General features: G+C 43.2%; 1 long non-coding RNA gene and 1 pseudogene across 1 annotated transcript; one reads left to right on the top strand and one right to left on the bottom strand.

Moving 5' to 3' along the window:
• The window catches only part of LOC117534283, an 865,641-nt pseudogene that overhangs the window by 603,234 nt on the left and 247,739 nt on the right, over nucleotides 1-14,668 (bottom strand).
• On the top strand, nucleotides 4,245-4,891 carry LOC117534317. The gene is made up of 3 exons (XR_004567182.1): nucleotides 4,245-4,293; nucleotides 4,384-4,518; nucleotides 4,607-4,891. It is a non-coding gene; the product is annotated as an uncharacterized LOC117534317 (long non-coding RNA).

The following is a 14,668-nucleotide window of genomic DNA, read 5'->3' as shown; positions in this document are numbered from 1 at the left end:
GGAAGAGCAACTGTCGTTGAAGACGTTTATGTGGATGCACGCAGTTGGTTAGAGGAACGATAATACCATGAGCTTGATGTGATGGCTAGGAACTCCGGTGTGAGACTGGGCCTGTAGTTCCTCATGATTAGGAACGCTGTATTCCTGGAGGAGTCTCTTCTGTTTCTTCTTCTCTTTTCCCAGTTGAGCGGAGTTGTAGTTTAGTAATGTTGTATTTGAACGCTAGATGCGTGAAGGCAACGCATTAGGAGATCTCCCTGAGCAGTGGGTGATTTGAACTGGGGAGAGACGCTATTAATATTATTACCCGAATAGCCGGTGCACGCATAGTTTCTCCTACTTGACTTAAGGCTGAAGAGTTCAGCTGAACGATGATGGGAACATTAAAGCGCGTCGTAATATCTGCTTTGAAGAGCCAGCCTTGGCCTGCACGCTATTAGATTACATTATCTCCGTGCGTAGAAAGGGGGGAACATTGACCTTGTCATCGAGATTGTCACCTGAGCATTTACCGAATTGTATTAAATAATCTGTCGACAGGCTGTAAACAGAAAAGCTGAAATTGAAACTAATAAATACTCGGTTAACCGAGTTTGTATAATGTAGTTAATAATTCCTTACATTTATTATAGCGCTTTTTCAATGACTCAAAGCGCTTTACATATACACACATTACACATATATCACACATGCAATGGTCAGATACTGTGGACAATACCCACAGGAGCAAGTTCAGGTGAAGTGTCTTGCCCAAGGACACACCGGCTTTACAGACGCAGCAGCGGCGGGTTTCACCCCTTGATCTGATGATCATTGCACAGCGCACTGCACCACACCGTCCATCTTCACGCCTCGAGGTCATCGAGGCGCTTTTACAAGTACACATTGGTATTATACATGTACTGTGGACGATACCCACAGGAGCAAATCCGGGTGAAGTGACTTGCCCAAGGACACAACGGCCTGACGCAGTGGCGGCAGGAGCGGGTTTCGAACTGGAGTTCCCCAGCACTCCCCCTTGATCTGATGATCGGATGCACAGACCACTGCGCCACCCGTCCCTACCCCACAGTTACTCTGTGTGTTGCTGCTAGCATACATAACATCTGACGTGGGAACGTTACTCGTGAATGGAGCTACGGAGCTGCTAGAAAGACAGTGGAACCCGGTGCATTCCTCCGTCTGGATGTGGAGCACTTTTGCTAAATGTTTAGACAAAGTGCTCGTGTTACGCCCTTACATGATAAACTCTTATTGCACTTTGGCAACGAGCATTCTCCACATTGAAGCGGGTGAAGTTAACCACGCCTCGGAGCGCGTTCTCTCCGCCACCTCCGCAGTGTGCTCCGCTGCATGTAGCAGCTGTGTGTGTAAACTGCCCCGTCCCCTCGCGATGGGGGAGAGAGATCTCATCTGATCGAAAATACATCATAGGCGCATTTGTTTGTCCTTTGCATATTAGAACGAGTTGTGACACTAGACTGCGATATAATGTTTTTTTTTTTTTTTTTTTTTAGCAATAAACATGACATATATTTATAAATGTCTCCGGTACTGGTAAAAAGACCAATAACGTTGGAGCTTACGCACGTAAACACACTGCTGACGTCACAATGAATCGACGACTGAATTAGTTGCAACTAATTTGGTAATCGATTTGATCGATTAGTCGATTAGTCGTTGCACCCTTAGTCGCTGCAACTCTGACTACTTTTACATCCAGGCTGAAGACTTTTCTTTTGTCGCTGCTTTTAATTGAACTATTCATATTTTAAAACTTTTTCTTTTAATGTTTATTTTATTAGCTTCCTTTTAAATGACTGATTTTAAATGCCATTTCTTAATGTCTTTCATTTTTTAAAGCAATTTGAATTGCCTTGTATTGAAAGTGCTATATAAATAAACTTGCTGCCAAGGAGATGTTCTTGTCGCAGATCTAGCCGTTGGTGCACCAAGAAACGGAATATTCTTAGTGGAGAAGAAAAAGAGAAAACCGATCATTTAGTCAATAATCATTAAATTAATATTGGGAGTGAATTCCTAATTTATTTAGTATCTGGTCATAAACAGGATAATGTGCGCGACTTGTTCATTGAGGAAAAGAAGCCCTGCGAAACGCCATTCCTTTCAGGAAACGCTGTGTTGAAGCTTGAACCTGCGTTTAGTTACTGAGCATTGTAATGAGTAATTACCCGACTGCAGTAATGCAAGTAATACGTTACTGAAACTCCATACTGTAGCACGTTACCCCCAACACTGCCTGAAGCTCACCTTAACCCTGACTAGAGGTAGCAATGCATAGTGTTGAACTTCCTGTCGGCTCCCAGACCGTAGTCGAGGAAACGGGGGGGGTGACTCTCTGTCCTCTCCCAGGGCAGAAGCAACACGCTTCTGGTTCAATAACTCATTTTATCGGAAAGACAGGAGAGAGGCGAGCTCTATTTGGGAGGTCGTTGCATTATTTAGCTCTCCTGTTTCGCAAGATAGATTTCGCAAGATCACAGACCTTCCTTTTTTCTGCTGCCACGTTTATTTCTAGAAAACATGTATCCCGCTCGCTCATACCATGCCCATGCACGCATGCACGCCACACCCCTCTCTTAAGGGTAGCGATCTCACTCTGCATGACCCAAATGTCGTAACAATATACGAAACATCTCGTGAATTTGTTGCAACTGCCTTTGCCAACGTTACCCTGACGCCTGTTGAAGTGAGCGCAGGAGGAATAGCTTCAATGGGATAGCTTAAGCCCTGCCTGCCTGCAGGAGGGGTTGTAGTTGAAGCCAGAATGGGTAAAACTCCGCATGTGATGAGGACCCGTTCCACATGAAGCCGGAAGCGCCGCATTAGGCGGCCCTGATGCCAGTGATGCCTTCTCAAGAGACTGAAGCGTACGTCAGTTGTTTGCGTGAAGTAGCCATTCCCATTAGGCCGGAGGAACTTTCATGGAGCCCGATTTCCTTGTCTTTTCCTCCCGCGTCCGGCCGGCTGACCCGCTAGCCGACTGGGGAACGCCGCCTGTAGCTTAATCCGCGATACTGCGGAGCTGATGAATAAATGCCTGGAGCTGGAACGAAGCCCTCAGCTGGAACAAAGCCCTGCTGCTGCTTGGCTTAACCATGAACACCGTGACGCGTACACTTGTGCGTTGACACCTGAAATGACAACTGACAGAGAGGGAAGAGCAGATTTAAAGGGTTTAGCAGGTGCAATGATTGCTAGCTGGGGAGTACCGCCCCTGATTACTTAATGGGAGAAGAGCTTGCAGTGACGTGTAACACCAGGGGGTATGGTCTTCCTTCTTGAACTTGCGCTAAGCTTCATTTCTCTTCAAATTGATGGTCATATTACCTTGAAAACGTATTTAAGGTTATGAGGTATGTAATCAGTTGTTTCTGTTGCAGACCAGGAGGGCTGAGGTGAAGGTTGCTGTTGCAATGGTGCAGCACAATGTTTCATTTGCCGTTGCTGACCATTTCAGCCCCTTGTACAAAGAATGTTTTAGAGACTCCCCTACAGCTCAGGGCTTTAAGAGCGCAAGCACAAAAACAACGTGCCTCATAAATGAAGCAGTGGCACCTCATTTTAAGAAGGAACTGGTGATGAAGATGAGAGAGAATCCCTTCACACTTGTCACAGATGGCTCGATTGATACTGGTATGTGCTTAACAACTTCTATCAGTAATTAGTACTTATTTTTTATTCATTTCTAGATGCACTCATACAATTTGAACAACATATTGTTTTAGTTATGGTCCTTATTGTTACAGGTCTAGAGAAGATGAATCCTCTCACTGTCAGAATATTTGACACCAACAAAGTTGTGCACAGGTTCCTTGATATGTGCACCACCAGTGGGCGGAGCTGTGGCACCGCTGAAGTGATCTACACAAAAATCAATGACACCTTGCAGGAAAATGACATCCCTTGGAGAAATTGAGTAGGTCTCTCTATTGACAATGCCCCTGTAAATACAGGTGCCAGAAATTCAATCTCAGCCAGAATATTGAAGGAAAATGGCAGTATTTACATCCATGGATGCCCCTGTCATATCATCCACAACACTGCCAAACATGCGGGGCAGAAGTTTATGGAAGTAAGTTCAAACATGTACACTCCATATTACCAATCCGTTAAGCCCAATGCCATGTAAAACAGTTTGCTGATAGTGTTGCAATAGTTACTTGAATTCATGTATTGCAGATATCTGGATTTGATCTAGACTAGAGGATCTGACCGTGGATGTTGGGTACTGGTTTAAAGGAAGCACCAACCGTAAAGGTTACCTGGCAGGTTTGTGATTCAACCAGCTCTACTGTTATACAACAAAATGCAGACATTTTTAATTTGTTTACTGTTGATGTTATGTTTTATATTTTCCAGAATTTTGTGAATTCCATGAGAGCGAGTACATGGAAATGCTGCTGCACATTTCAGTGCGATGGTTAAGCCTGGAGAGGTGCATCACACGAATTCTGCGACAGTATGGGCCACTTACCAGCTATTTTAAGTCTTTAAGTATGTTGTTTGTTTCATTGACAGTAATACAGGTGCATTACACCAGACTAAATGTGTACTTTTAAGCACTGACTGTGTTTATTTGCAGATGAGAAACAACCAAGATTTAGAAGGCTGGTGGATGCATTTTCAGACCCCCTGACTGAAGTCTACCTACTCTTCTATCAAGCGACGCTGCCAGTGTTCACCCTACTGAACCTCCTCCTCCAGAGAGAAAGGTCTTCCATCTTTCCTCCACGGAGAGGTAAAATGCAAGGGTTAGGCCATCCTGCTGCCAAATACAGTATGTCTGCTTGAATTGGCTGATATGTCCTTTTTCAAGTAATACATGGAAATGTTTTATGAACTACACATTTGCAGATGACAAAGTTCATCAAGAAACTGTGTGCGAGGACTGAGTGTGGGGTGGAAGATGCCCTATACTTTATAGACAGGTAAGGGTTTCCACATTTTCCAGGATTTCAATACTTTGATTGAATACATTAATCAGTTATTTACACATGGTGCTCTTTTTAGATTTCAGGAACTACTACCTTTCCATGGGCCGGAGGAACAGGACAAGGTGTGTGAGGAATTCCTGGAATATCAGCTGATGGATATCCCCATGCCCCAAGATCCCACCACCTTTAATGTTGAGGAGTTTTGGGGGAGTATGTCCTCAATCAAGTGCAAGGTAAGAAATATTTGGCACCACATGACATACACATAATCAATTGAAATCAAAAGCAAAGCATTTGAGTAATAGAGTCTCTTGGTTCCTTTTTTTTTTAAAGGTGACCGGTTTGAGCCAGTTTGGGAGTCTCACTAAAATAGCTCAACTTGTTCTAGTGCTCCCTCACTCTAATGCCGACGCGGAGAGGGTTTTCTCGATGGTTGGACTGAACAAGACAAAAACTAGGAACAGCTTGGCCCTAGATGGAACACTGTCCTCCATCATGACAGTGAAGATGGCAGGCCTGGAACCAAACTGTTTCAGATGGGAGCCACCAACCCCAGTGCTCAAGGCCTCAAAAACTGCCACCAACACCTAAAACACTGACACACACACACACACACACACACACACACACACACACACACACACACACACACACAACACACACACACACACACACAGATCCATTTAACCGAAGTTTCACTATGAGTGGTCGCATTTTCGAGAGCTCCCGCTTTGGCGGTTATTCCTCACGATTTTTTACATATTTAATCCTCCTGACAATATGGATTATGGACTCCTACCTCAACTCATCAATGAGGCAACATCACTTAGAGGAGAGTAATGAAAGCGGGGATAAAATGAACCACAATGACTTTTACCTTCTCAACGGCTGGGAAAGGAAACACCTCGCTTTTGGAAGTGCAAGCATTCATGCATTATTAACTGCAAACCCGACGCGAAAGTACTTACCCCCGTCAGGCAAACTAGACCGAAGAAGTATGATCGTCTTGGTCTTATTGTTAGCGGGAGACATCCATCTGAATCCGGGCCCGGTGCAGACAAGAAGCCAGTCCTGCAGGCTCGAGGAGCTAGCATCTCAATTAGCATCAGAACTAGCATCTCTTCCGCTGCAACAACAACTACGCGACGACAACAGAGACCGTGGAGACAGCGGAGACCAAGGAATAAACGGAGACTTCGAGATTCCCCCGGGACGCCTCGGCAGACAGACACGCATGAGGCAGTGACGAGAGGAAGAGAACCGAGATCCGAGGGAACAAATATCCGCCATGTTGTTAGCCACCCTGCTAGCATATCAACGGCTAAAGCTACAACGGAGCCTCCCTCCCCCCACCACCCCACCACCCCACCACGACTAGCCGGTTGCTGTAACGGACAAAGACAAATATCTGCAAGCTGACGACATTGTGCATTTAAGCAACAAAAATGGACTACATATTTTTCATCTGAACACTAACAGCCTGAGACACAAACTGGCTGAACTCAGGCAGCTATTCATGAACGGTAAGACAAGCATATTATGCTTTTCTGAGACCAAATTGGACAATTCCATTTCAGATTCAGAGATTGAAATTGAAGATTATCTTGTAGTGAGAAGGGACAGGAACGTGAATAGAGGTGGTGTCTGCATGTACATACATAAAGACACCAATTTCAAAAACCGTACTGACCTGCATCATGAAAATATTGAATCTGTGTGGGTTGAAATTATTTTTGACAATGCTAAATCTGTAATAGTCGGGACAATCTATAGACCACCGGAACAGAGTGACTTTTATGATACATTAGATGGGTGTTTGGCTGATGTGGGGGATGTAGAGACAATTATTATTGGAGACTGGAACACGGATATGCAACGTAAAGACACGTCCGTCTTCAAGTCCTTCAGTAGGATTTGTGATCTGCACGGCTTCAGCCAGCTAATCACCCAACCCACCCGGGTATGTGAAACAACACAAACTACCATTGATCTCATTCTGACCTCTGACAAGTCCAGGATCTCCAGTAAAGGGGTTATAGCATATAGCAAGAAACAGACTAAGAAATGACGTAAGCTCCATGATCAAAACTGCCAAAAAGAATTTAATCAATGTCAAAACTGAGGAAAACAAAAATAAACCCCGTGAACTTTGGAAATTACTCAATAACCAGCTTGGCTGCAGTAAAAAACTCAAAACGAGATGTTCTAACTTAAACATAAAGACAGATAACAGGCTCATCACAGACAAACTGGATGTGGCCAAGTACTTTAACATTTTTTTCACAAACATAGCCACAACTCTTGTAAATAAATTACCCTCCCACTCAGGGCTTTTGGAGTAGATCACATCATGACCTACTACAAAAACCTAGGGTACGCAAAGATGATTCAGTCTAGCAAGGGGTAACAATAGTAGAAGTACTCATTAAACTGAGCGCCCCTCCAACCTAACAAGGCCACTGGCCACGACAATATCCCCTCCAATTCCTCAGAGACTCAGCAACCGCCATCTCACCAGTCATAGCTCACATAATTAACCTCTCCATAAAACAGGGAAAAGTACCCAAAGACTTCAAAATTGCAAGAGTAACCCCCCTGCACAAAAAGGGCAGCAAATTGGACCCAGGCAACTACCGCCCTGTTTCTATACTTACCTCCATATCGAAAGTCATGGAAAAAATAGTATATGAACAGGTCGAAAAGTACCTCGCGGAAAAGAAACTAATCTATGAATTTCAATCTGGCTTTAGAACATCCCACTCCACTAACACATGCCTTCTTTATTTGAGCGACCACATCAAACAAGAGGTGGACGAGGGCAAGTACTGCGGCATGGTGATGCTGGACCTACAAAAGGCTTTCGACACTGTCAATCACCCCATTCTGATTGACAAGCTAAAAGCAATTGGTTTTTGATAAACTATCGGTGAGCTGGATGCAATCCTACCTGGAGGGGAGAGAACAGATGGTGGAGGTAAACGGTACTCTGTCCCCCCCCCCCCTCCCAGTGAGCTGTGGTGTTCCACAAGGAAGCATATTAGGTCCGTTACTGTTCCTAATTTATGTAAATGACATGTCATCAGCATGTGACTGCAACTTGTTCCTGTTCGCGGACGACTCAGCCCTGCTGGTCTCTGACAGGAACAGGTTGCAGGTTGAAAAAACCCTCAGCTCCGAGCTCGGCAGAATCTGCACCTGGCTCGCCGATAATACATTATCATTACACCTGGGTAAAACAGAGTCCATTCTCTTCGGTTCGAAACATAATCTCAGCAAATCCGACGACTTCTCAGTTGCAGTGGGCGACATTATTGTCACAAGTAAGAAGGAAATGACATACCTAGGATCTATTCTTGAGGCAAACCTCTCCTGTGACAAAATGGCATCCAATGTAATCAAAAAAGTCAATCAAAGAACTAGATTCCTATACCGGATCTCCTCTCTGGTAAACAAAAACACCCTGAAAACTCTGGCAGGAGCACTCATTCAAGGGTACTATGACTATGCTTGCACGTCATGGTACCATAGCACCTCCAAGGCGCTAAAAATAAGAGAAGAATAATTAGTAGAATAATTTTATCATCTCTAACCTGGACATCATCCACACCAAGACTTGCCCAAGGCCCTCCAGACCTCTTTTTGTTTCCCGTTTCTCTTGTGTGAGCAAACGGCTGATTATCAATAAATGCTCGTTACCAAGTACCGGTTATTGCGTGTATTCTTTCATGTTGCGGGTCTCAGCACGAGCCACTACCGCGGAGTAGAGGTTGGGGCCGTAACAACATGTCCAAGACACTGTAAAATGTACTTTGCACTTCAATGGAGTAATAAAAAGTTAAAATGGGCATTTTCTTTGTTTTTCTTTGTTGATTGAGCTGATTGAATTGTGTAGCTATGGTAAAATCCCAGTTAACTATTCAAATGTACAATATATTATCGTAAATTACTGGCTACTGTGTTGCATTACTTCTACAGTAATAGTGTGAAAATACAGGTAATTATTGTAATGTAACATAATACCACAGCTCTGTACTGCTATATCACAGTAATTCCATGGGCATGGCAACTGTAAAGTCACAGTATTTAGTTGTACTTTTATTCTAATTTACTGTAAAATATCTACAGTAAATTACTGTGGAATCCATGCAACTATTAGCCAGTAATTTACTGTCATTTTACAGCCAAACATTTTACAGTGTACTTAATGAGTCATACTGGGAAAGAACATACTAAATAGTATATATAATACAAATAAATAAATAAACTTAAAGGTTGTGTTCATATATTTCGTATTTATTCTTCTACCACCCATCAATTTATTTGGGATCGATGGTGAGATTTGATGGTTCTAATCTTAGTAATTTCCCTCCTTAATTATCTCCCCTCTCCTCTCAGGGGCCCGAACCCCAGCAAGGTGATCCAGTAGATCCTGGCGCTGCACATCGACCAGCAGCTCCACATCTCCAACTCCCTGAAGGCTCACCTGACGGAGAAGGATTTCCTGCCGGCACTGGAGGACGTCATGGCCTAGAGGCCCTCCCCCCCCTCACCCACTGTGGCTCACCCTGAGGGAGAGGAGAGAGAGGAGGGCAGCACCCTGAGGACCCCCTGCTGACCCTGTGAGCGAAAAACACATCAGAGAAAAACGGCCAAAAATGTCAGCTTTTGTTCATTCCACGTCATTTGGTTTGGGAGTCCAGTGTTTGTGAGTTACTGTACTGTTACACATTTCTGTTATAGACGACAACCCCAAATAAAAAAAAACAATAAAAATAGTTATTAAATAATAGTGAAGTCACGTTGTAATAACAATAACTAATCTCTCTCGAGTTTTATTTTTGAGCTTTGCCAAAAGCCACTGTGTCAAGTGTCCTACCTGGGTAGCCGTCCAGAGTTGTCCAATATGGCGGTCCATCTCGCACATGCGCAGTACAGATCGGGCAGGGCTGCAGATCGGGTAGTGACAAGGATCGAGGAGGACGGACCGGAAGAAAGAAGTGAAGTCGGAGACACGTTGTAGAAAACTCAGAGAGAATCGGAAAACATCGAAAACATACAGAAACGGCAGCATTGGACTGTTATCTTGGCGGATTTGCATAAACAGTACATTGACTGTATCATCATGTCAACCAGCTCAGATGGTAACCAAAGAACCAATATGGAATGGAAGGTATCCAAAGCCGTGAGGAAGAAAAGGGCTTTGAGAGAAAGAGATAGCTCAGCAAAAGCGCAAAGTTGGTCGGATTGGTCGGGTGAAGCAGACAAGGCTAGCCTAAACAAAAAATAGCAGAACTTAAAATAGCTTTACAAGGTACAGGATACTCAGCACCAGGACAAGACCAGTTATGCTATGCCATGTTCCGGCAGTTACCTGTGGAAACATTCTAATTAGTCCTGAGAATATTTAATAAAATCTGGAGAAACAGAGTCTTACCAAGGAGTTGGAAAACGGCAGTCATATTGCCATTTAATAAGCCAGGGAAGGATCCTTCTAATCCCAATAACTACAGACCCATAGCATTAACATCACACTTGTGTAAATGGATGGAGAAGATGATAGTGCATAGACTATCACACGTCTTAGAACAAAGAGGGTTAATGAGTAATTTCCAGAGTGGTTTTCGTAAAGGAAGATGCACAATAGATGCTTTGGTTAGAGCACATATGTCAAACTCAAGGCCCGGGGGCCAAATCAGATTTAATTTCGGCCCGCAGGATAATTTCTAATTACTATTAGATCTGGCCCTCCGGTATATTGCACGCACACCTTCACTCAATCCTGAGGGTTTCCTCAGCTCAGAGCCTGAGCCCAAACATTGATGAACTTGCACCCAAGATGAGAAGCCATGTATCTGGCTTGAACTAGCATCACAGAGCAGAACACTGAGTTTCAATGGATGTTTCCTTCTGCACTTTTTCTCTCACGACAGCAGGGCATGTTTGGTATTTTCTTTGAGGGAAATAGTTTTTTTGAAGCTGTTGTTGGCCTGTGGGAAAATGTAATCATAAGAAATGACTCCGGAAAAGCTGCAGATAGAGCACTAATAAATTAATGCAACTGATTATTTAATGTTGTTTTTATAGGCAATCATTTAAGCTTTGTTAGTCCCAGGTTTAATATGTGCAATAAGTTAATTTCAATAAGTTTTGCAATAAACATTGAACCAGTCCGGCCCTCGACTAGTACCCATTTTTTTATTTGGCCCACTTTGTATTTGAGTTTGACACCCCTGGGTTAGAGTAAGCAACGAGGTGAAATAGACCCTGCAAATGAAAGAGGTTATGGCAATAGTATATTTTGACATTGAAAAGGCTATGTGGAGGGATGGGTTACTCATCAAATTAAGTGAAATGGGCATTGGAGGGAGAATGTTTAACTGGATCATGGCTTTTTTATCAAACAAGAAATTCAGAGTTCAAGAGGTTTCGAAAGAGTTCAGTATGGAAAATAATATTCCCCAAGGGAGTTCAATCAGCCCGATATTATTATGATAAATGATATATTCAGTCATTTGGACGGATGCATCACATCTGCGCTGTATGCAGATGACGGGGCCGGATAAGGGGAAGACATTTTCCATATGTGTTTGAGAAGATATGCAAAGCTATAAAGAAAGTGGAGAAGTGGTCATACAAATGAAGCTCAGCATAAGTTCAACCAGGAAGACCTTCTTTACTCATCGATCTCAAAAAGAACGTCTGAAGCACCCCCCAGGATTGCCAAAGCACCCCCAAGAAATATGTGTTTTTTTGTTTTCGAAAATTATTATTATTAAATTAAATTAGAAAAATTATTGATTACATCAATGCAAATGTGAAACAAACAAATGTTTGACCAAAAACATAAAGCCAACACAGGTGATATGATTAGGCCAATGGCCAGCACCCATTCGATTTTTGACCTACCCATAGGCTAAATTACTTTGTGACACTTGAGTGACTTCCTGTTAGCTAGAGCGCCAAATGATTTGCTAACAGCAAAGTGAAAAAATTATCGTTTTTTAGTCCTTAAACGTCCACGTGTGGACACTCAATCAAAACCACCTGAAAGCGAGAAGGATTCTGCACATAATAGGCCTTGTGAGTACAAGTAGCTTACTACTGGGTCTCTGTGTTTCATTCAAGCTCTGCTCTGTGTGTGTGTGGCACGAGCCATTTTGTGTGCGTGCGCGAGCAAGCGAGCAAACTCGCGCACCGGTGGGTATATACCGGAGATCGTTGTGGTTAGCATCTGGTGCTAGCTAGCCAAGCTAACGGGTATAAGGAGCTTTTTCAACAACAAGGTGGAGGGAGAACTCTCTCCTGTCAGACGGAGAGTCTCAGGTAACCTCAGCTCAGGTGAAGTAAAGGACTCTCTCAGTGTTTAGATAGTTAACTTTAGTCTAGTTATCTCAGTGGGTCTCAAACGGTTTGTTTTAAAAGGGGAGTGATTTGTAAAATGTCTATAAAGAAATAGAAAATCTGTTTACAGTTGTGTTTCATATGGTTGATGAGAGATAAATCCATAGATCTCTTAATGTTGCTCTCAAAGTGCACCAGATTGATGCTTTTAATCTTCCCGGGGGAGCATGCCCCACTAGAGGAGGTGAGGACCCTCCTAGAGGACGTGGGGTCCACTCCCCACTGTTCAACTGTAGTGCTGGTGCATTAATGGGAAACCCTTAATGTTTGAGCACCCTCTATGAAACGTCAAGCTACCCCACAGCACCCCCTAGAGAAAATCTCTGGCGCCGCCACTGGTGGTGATATGCACAGATTAATTATCCATAGTAAAAAGCATACAGTCAACAACAACTGTTAGAGAAGACATTCTCATAGAACTTAATCATAGCTTGTTAAGACTTCATTGTATTGTCATACCTTCATCTCCTCTCGTCTGGACTACTGCAATGGAGTTCTGTTCGGGGTCACTAGCAAAGCCCTGGGCAGGCTCCAGTACGTCCAGAACTCTGCAGCCAGGCTCCTCACCCGCACTAAGCCCTGGCAACACATCACCCCTACCCTCATCCACCTTCACTGGCTCCCGGTCAAGTCACGCATCCAGTACAAACTCCTCCTGCTAATTTACAAATCTCTCCACTCCCTAGCCCCTCCATACATCTCTGACCTCCTTCAGCCCTACACCCCGTCTCGTCACCTGCGGTCCTCCGACAAAGGGCTGCTCTCCATCCAGCGCTCCAAGCTGAAAACATTTGGCAACAGAGCCTTCAGTGTCGCAGCCCCCACCCTCTGGAATTCTCTCCCCTCTGCAATCAGGAATGCAGACACCTTCAAAAAACACCTCAAACACCATCTGTTCACTCAGGCCTTTGGCCTCAACTAATATGCAGTACCCAGCAACCTGTTCCTGTTTTGTTTTCTTCAGCCTATGTATCTGTATGATTATTATTCCTTTTTTTTGTTGTTACTTCCCATTGTAAAGCGTCCTTGGGTTTCGTGAAAGGCGCTATATAAATTGAAATTATTATTATTATTATTATACTGATATTCTGTACAAACTGTGAAGTCCACTGAGACAAATGTAACATTTGTGATATTGGGCTATATAAATAAACATTGATTGATTGATTGATTGACTTTACAGAGGCGGTATAGATCTTCAGTTCTGCTGGGTGCCTGCACATGAGGGGGTGAAAGGGAACGAGTATGCTGATAAATTAGCAAAAAGTGCAGTACAAAAGGAAATAGCATTACCAATTCAACTTGGAAAAGGAGAAGGAAAAGCAATAATTAAGAAAAAAGGGATGAAGATCTGGAAGAAAAGGTGGGAGAAAGACCAGAAAGGCAAAGAGTATCATAAAGTTCAAAAGACAATCAGAATTAATATTTATAAAGAAAGAAACAGAAGGGAGGTAATCATGATAGCTAGACTCAGACTAAATCACACAGTATTGAATGGTACACTGTATGTCATGGGGAAAAGTAACAGTGACAAGTGTGGGAACTGTGGAGTTAAAGAAAAAGTAGAACATATCTTATTACATTGTGACATCTATAAAGCTGAAAAAGAAAAACTAAAGGATAAAGTTATAGAGGCAGAGAGGGAGTGGAGTGTGGTTGGTATTCTGGGAACAGAAGGAGAGGGAGTAAGAGCTACCAGAAAGGCACTGTTTACCTTTCTGAGGGAAACTGGGGTAGAAAAAAATAATCTAACATTAGGTTAGAATAGATCATTGATGATTGTTTTGTTTTGTTTTATTTATTTAATGGTTTCTTATTTTTATTTTTCGCAATTTTGTTTTATTAAAGATGGAAAGACATGATGATTCACACTCATTTACAGTAGGTGGCGGTATGCAACTAAAAGCTGTTAAAAAAAATAGAAGAAGAAGAATAATCTCGTTCTAACCTGGATCGAGGAGGCGTCTCGTCGCTACGTTTCTCTCTCTCTCTGTGTTCCCGATAAAGTGTGTGTGAGCTCCAGCACTACTGATCCATCATCTGTGTGTCTGGATAAACCTCCGAATGGACTCGGTGCTCTTTTTTCTGGAGCGTTTACCTCGGACTATAGGAGCTAGCTTAGCATGCTAGCTGGAAACACGTTAGCAACACTAGTCAGATTGAGAGTTTGATGGAGAGAGAAACGGTGTGTTTAACGGAGTTTGCAGGAAAAGGTGATCTAGTAAACATGAGTAAAGTCCAAATGCTGCTGTCGTTGAAGAAGCAGCGACTCACTGCTGCTGCTGAAGAGATATTTGCTCTGTTTGAAA

The sequence above is a fragment of the Gymnodraco acuticeps genome, unplaced genomic scaffold (genome assembly GCF_902827175.1).
Source record: "Gymnodraco acuticeps unplaced genomic scaffold, fGymAcu1.1, whole genome shotgun sequence".
NCBI lineage: Eukaryota > Metazoa > Chordata > Actinopteri > Perciformes > Bathydraconidae > Gymnodraco > Gymnodraco acuticeps.
The sequence above is the reverse complement of the archived record's forward strand: the minus strand, read 5'-3'. Positions and strand labels throughout refer to the sequence as shown.